At 38.9% G+C, this 6,146-nt stretch overlaps 1 non-coding gene across 1 annotated transcript; it reads left to right on the top strand.

The window, feature by feature from the left end:
* The first annotated feature begins 1,966 nt into the window (after window positions 1-1,966).
* TRNAL-AAG (transfer RNA leucine (anticodon AAG)) lies at window positions 1,967-2,040 on the top strand. The gene has a single exon. It is a non-coding gene; the product is annotated as a tRNA-Leu (tRNA).
* The last annotated feature ends 4,106 nt before the right edge of the window (window positions 2,041-6,146 follow it).

The raw sequence follows: 6,146 nt of genomic DNA, 5'->3' as shown, positions 1-6,146 counted from the left end.
AGTTTGAGCAAATGAGTGACAAACGCAAAGCTCTCTTTTGATGTGAAATATGAATAAGAGGGGATTAGCACAATTAAATCATTATAATTTTAGAGTGAACTTCATAACAAGTTAAGCTACCAGTAAAATGGATGCCTTACAAAGCAAGGAACTCTCCATTATTCAAACAAAGGCTGAATTTCAATTCCATGTAAAGGAAGTCTTGTGTTGAAGAGAAAGTAAAATGCTTGGGACATGTTTCTAATGTATTAAAAGAGGGGAAAGTCCCAAAAGTTAGTCAACAGAAGGACAAAGAAAGAAATTATAAAGTACAAAATGTGTTATTCAAATGGACCTCTTTCTTAAGGAGAAAAATATTCAGGAAATATAAAAAATAAGTTAGAAAATGTGGTGGAGTAAAATTAGAAGTGTGAAACTTCACCATAAAATATATTAATATGTTCAAGTTCCAATTGTGGTGAGCTGGACTATTCCTTTCAGGAGTCCCAGGAGACTCCCTTTCATCCTTAAAATAAATTCCTTTTTTCTTAAAGTAGATCAGATTGTTTTCTGTTCCTTGCAATGAAAAGGGTCTTAAGACACCTGTATTTCCCAAGAGTCTTTAACATAGTACTGCTGTTCCAGTCAAGCTAACTTCTTTTATTCTCCCGCAATCAGACCTTGCTCATTTCTACATTGTGCATTTGCTCAGGTTAATTCATTCACCAGAAATGCCCTCCCTTTTCTCATGCTCTAGCCCCATCCTAACTCCAGTGCCTCTACCACCGTGAAAACCACTCCAGCCCTCACTGATGGTCTCTCTCTTGAGGAAGAGATTATTCCCATTTCACAGATGAGGAAAGTAAAAATCTAAGGAGTTTCTCCTTCTAGTCTATGCCACAAAATTTAGCAGCTGTTTTCATTTTGTAATGTGTGTTATGCTGCTATGCTAATCTTGTCTCCTCAAAAAGGCTGTGAGCATCTTGAAGGTAGCAACATAACTTCGGAGCATTAATTGTATCTCTTTCGGTCCGTCACCTGGAACACCTTTCTCCAGTTGGACTTCTGACTGTCTGGCCAGGCTGGGTAGAAGGAACTAGAGAACGGGAGAGCCTTACTTTAGACAGAGCTGTAGTGTCTCTGGTCTTGTGCTGCCCCCATGCAAGGGAGTTCCTTCTCCACCATCTTCCACAGGGCTTCTGACCTCACTTTCAGCAGGATGATAGAGTAAAAACATTGCCCCGGGCTATGGAAAAGGTGATGTGATTTACAGGAGAACCAAATTTATTGCTGCCAGAAAAAGTAGAATCCGCTAGCAGAGATATGGGGTGATGTGTATAAACCCAAACTTTGGGTGAACTAAGCATCATTTCAACTTAATTTTGGAAATCTAAATATATGGAATGCATTTGCATTAGCTGATTTTATTTTTGGCAGCAGACTTAACCATTCTAATCATGTTTTGCTCCAGTGAATTTTAAAATTAGTTTGCATTTCCTAAGCACACATCAGCTGGGTGAGGGATGAAGAAGGGAGAAGAGGGGTGGGGGTGCTAGGAGAAAGCTAGGTTGGGAGTAAAAGTTTCCTCGCAGATGCTTCATTAAGTGGATAATCCACATGCAGATACATGAAAACTGACTAGAACTTAGTCCTTGGCCTAGGAGAATCTGGTTATTTTAGTAGAAACCGGTACCTACCCACCTGCCCAAGATTATTACAAAAAGGTGCCAAGTTGGGGGAGGAAGGAGGGAAAAGACTATTTATTTAATGCCGGCATACTTCCCAGAAAAAGAGAAAAGGTGCAAAAACAAAATTGCTGTGTGATTATAAAATTTGTCTACTTATTTGTAGAGTTGATTAATCTATTATTTTCTGCTAACATGGTAGTGATATTAAATGACAATAAAACCCATGTTTCTTTTAAGGGTTCAGTGTGCTTTGCAAGCATGATTTCTTTACTCTCCATCAGATCTGGGAGGTGGGAGGTGGCCAGTTAGCTCAGTTGGTTAGAGCATGGTGCTAAGAACACCAAGGTTGCCGGTTCGATCTCTGCATGGGCCACTGTGAGTTGAGCCCTCCTTTAATAAATAAATAAATAAATAAATAAATAAATAAATAAATAAATAAATAAATATAAGATCTGGGAGGTGGGGATGGACCAGGGTGTTTACTGCTTAGGTAGTTGAAATGCATCAGAAGTCTTTTCCAGGGGGCGGCTGGATGGCTCAGTTGGTTAAAGCTCGGGCTCTCAACAACCAAGTTGCCAGGTCAATTCCCATATGGGATGTGGGCTGCGCCCCCTTCAACTGAAGACTGAAAACCGCGACTGGACTTGGAGCTCAGCTGCACCCTCCACAACTAGATTGAAGAACAACAACTTGGAGCTGATGGGCCCTGGAGAAACACACTGTTCCCCAATATTCCCCAATAAAATTTAAAAAAAAAAAAAAAGTATTTTCCAAAGTCCACCCTCACCCTCAAGGATACAGCAATAGTGATTACCACTTGTGCAACAGCTGCTATGTGCTAAAACTTTACATATTTTATTTGACATCTTTACCACAACCCTGCAGATTTGGTTGAATAACCATCTTCATTTTGCAGGTAAGGAAACTGAGTCACAAAGAGGTTAAGTAACTTGGATATAGTCACACAGCCATAAAGTAGTTGAGTTGAGACTACAATCCAATGTTCTGTCCACAGAGCCTGCACCTTTTGACAGTGCTACCTCTCAAGAAATACAGACTATGCTTTGGGATGGAGAATGGAACAGTTAGAGTTCACTTTCCAATCCCCTTCTAGGCTGGGTGGAGATCTAAGAATGCCAAAGGTGGCACACTCGCTAACCAGTGCTCCCGGGACTTCTGTGCTGGTCATAGCCAAACTGCTCTATGTCACCAAAAAGACTGTCCTTGATGAGAAGGCATACCTTGGGAGTATAGCTCTCCGGAATCTGGCAAAGGGCTGATGGAGGCATACATGGGGCTGAAAGCAGCCACTGGCATTACTCGGTAGCCAGTTTGGAGAGAAAGAAGAAACCATGCAAGCTAATGCATTCTGACCTTCATCTCCATTAGATTCTGCCCCTACAGACAGGCTTTAGGAATCTGTGGATCACCTGTGGGTAAAAGTTGTTGTAGGGCTGAGAAAAGACAGTCAGATAGGGACAGAAGAGCCTCTAAAGAAATTGCATATGATTAAACCAACATTAAACAAAGGACAGTTTAAAAGAAAACAAGTTTAGCAGATGTATCATTCAGGGTTCTCCTGTGAAACCGAGCCAATAGGAGGGTGTGTGTGTGTGTGTGTGTGTGTGTGTGTGTGTGTGTGTGTGTGTGTGTGTGTGTTTGCATGTGTGAATCTGTAGGGCAGGCCAGCAGGCCGCAGACTCAGGCAGGAGCTGATGCTGCATTCTTGAGGCAGAACATCCTCCCAGAAAATCTTAGTTTTTGCTCTTCAGACCTTCAATTGATTGGATAAGGCCCACCCACATTATCAAAAGTGGACCTTTACATAAGGTCCACGGATTGTAGATGTTAACCACATCTTAAAAATACCTCCGCAGCAACACCTAAATTAGTATTTGATTAAATAAATCATAGGGTGCTATAGTCTGGCCAAGTTCATACATAAAACTAAACATCATGGTAGGATTATGCTAACAAAACTATTTTCACTCTTTTGTGTTCTCTTCCAATAATTAAATATATTTTACATAGTTGTAAAAAACTATATTACAAAAATTTACTATTTTATTATACATGTTCATTATAGGAAATTTGTATACATAAAAATTTGCTATTCTAATTTCTTATGTAATTTGTAAACTCTTTTTCATGTTTATAAGGCTACCTCCTCCATAGGATTATAGGCACCATAATAACAGGGGACCGTGTCTCATTCGTCTTTTTATGCCTATCATTAATTATGGTGCTCGGAACATACTAGGTTCTCAATATATAGTGGTTGAAAGATTAGGTTTTCTGCCATAGTAACAATATTTATTATTTGTAATAGTTCCATAATAGTCAAAATAAAAATACTGCAATTTTCTTAGCTCATCATCTATTATTAAACATTTAGATTGTTTTCAGGTGGTTGGGGTTTGTTTTTTTTATATATTCCTATAATAAGTTGTACAGCCAAGAACTCCTTTGTACACATACATTTTCTTTCATTTGAATTAGTCAGTGTGATTAATTTAGAGGAAAGTACGGATCAAAGTGATTATTTGAAAGATCCATTGAAGTTAGAACAATAGCCTCATAATAATAACTAGTAATTGTGAAGCTCATTATAAAACTGCCCTGAAAAAAATAAGCTTTGTAAAGTGTGGTAGTTAGTTGTGTGTTAGCTCTCAGTTCCACGTCCACCCTCTATGATAGTGGGGCTGGAAATCTGCAAACTACATTTCCCAGGTTCCATTGGTAGTGGGCTTCCTGTTAGGTTTGCCAGACTGGCAAGAAAATCAAGATATGAGAGAAAGGGAAATTCTCTCTCTCTCTGTCTGTCTCTATCTCTCACCTACCTCCCTCTCTACCCACTGTCTTTCTTTCCTTTTTCTGATACTATTTCTTCCATTATTCCAGTTTCTGAAGCTGTCATCTACTGTTTATGATCTTAGGTTCTGGAAACCTCATCACCACCTTGCTGTCTCCAGCCCTAGGTAATCTCTGAATTAACTTCATCTAATCTCTGAATTACCTTAATCCCTCCTTTTGGCTCTGACTTTCTAAAATCTTTGTAATCTATACACTGTATTAACTATCTTCAGTTTGAAATGCTTCGGTTGGTTTATGTTTTCCTGACTAGACCCAGATAGAAACAAAAAGAAATAATTGTATATGAGGAACTGCTTACCTGGTTTTGCCCACTTTAGTCTCCAAAACCTTGACTTTAAGAGTCAATCTGTGTACACTCTTCCAAAATATCTCTATATATCAACCATGTTTTTTATTTTCTGTATTTTATGATGGTTTGATATCTTAAAAAGCTCGTTGGCCAGGGAAAGAGACCCCCTCCAGAACTGGCCCTTCCTTAGAGATAGGAAAGAACTCTCCAGGAGCACATCTCTCATATACAACCAAACAACTGAAATTGCAACTTTGGTTGGAAGAAAGGGCTCTATGGAAAGTGACCTCAGTAAATGTCGATATCAGAATGTCTAAACCTATAGAGAACTTTTATAAAAATATATTTGAGCCAAACAGGATATACCTGTAAGCAAGACCTCAATGGGTTAAGATAAATGCTTCCAAGAATAACAGTTTGCAGTTTCTTTCATGCATTTGAAATTAAGGAAGGAATGCAAGGAAGATTACAGGAAGGTGAGAAAAAGCAAGAGAGGGATTGGATTACCTCTTGCACACTTTAAAAGGAGGGATCTGAAAGAGGACATTTCAAAGGTGTGTAAACTTAGATGCACAGAAACAATGGACAGGGCTTGTTTAAGGCAAAGATAAGCGTTTTAGTAAAAAAGTTATACGCCAGGGGTATGACTACCCACCATGACCTGCCCAGTTAGGAATCTATCAGATCACTCTGTGGGGTTACTTTCCATAGAACTCCTTTTCTCGTCCACACAGCCAGTCCTTACGTCCCTGTCATTCCAAGGACTTCCTTCCTTCCAAGCCTCATTCTCATTTCCTCTCTATATAGAAATGTTTATCTATAGCAAAACTTTAAAAGGTTCTTTTAGTGTCTTTATGAAGAAGATGTTAAAAAATTGTTATAATGACTGAACTCACACTTTGTGGTGAAAACCAAACACTTCACAGAGTACCAAACATATTGATATGCAACTGACTACAAAGGTTGTAGGATTATCAGATTTCTTTTCCTCTTCTTTCCCTGAAGATCACCCTTAACCATCTAAGGGAGGGGTTACAGTGAGGCAAAATTTTCTTCCACTCCTGCCCCACACTTCAGGCTAGAATGTCAAGCCTCTTCTTTGAAGATCACTGTGATAAATCTCAGACTTGACCTACTCACTGTGAACAGGACAGTCTGTAAGTACAAAAGAGTTGGATACTCCTTATTTTTCTTTCCTTTCCATGCAGTCTTTAAGTACAAAAGAATTATCATTCTCTTTATTTTTCTTTCTTTTCTCAAGAGATTAAAAAGGGTTCCTTATACGAACACAAGCAGAGCCTTAAAAGGAAGTTCAT

The sequence above is a fragment of the Rhinolophus ferrumequinum genome, chromosome 4 (assembly GCF_004115265.2).
Source record: "Rhinolophus ferrumequinum isolate MPI-CBG mRhiFer1 chromosome 4, mRhiFer1_v1.p, whole genome shotgun sequence".
Taxonomy (NCBI): domain Eukaryota; kingdom Metazoa; phylum Chordata; class Mammalia; order Chiroptera; family Rhinolophidae; genus Rhinolophus; species Rhinolophus ferrumequinum.
This window is presented reverse-complemented; position numbering and strand designations above follow the sequence as displayed.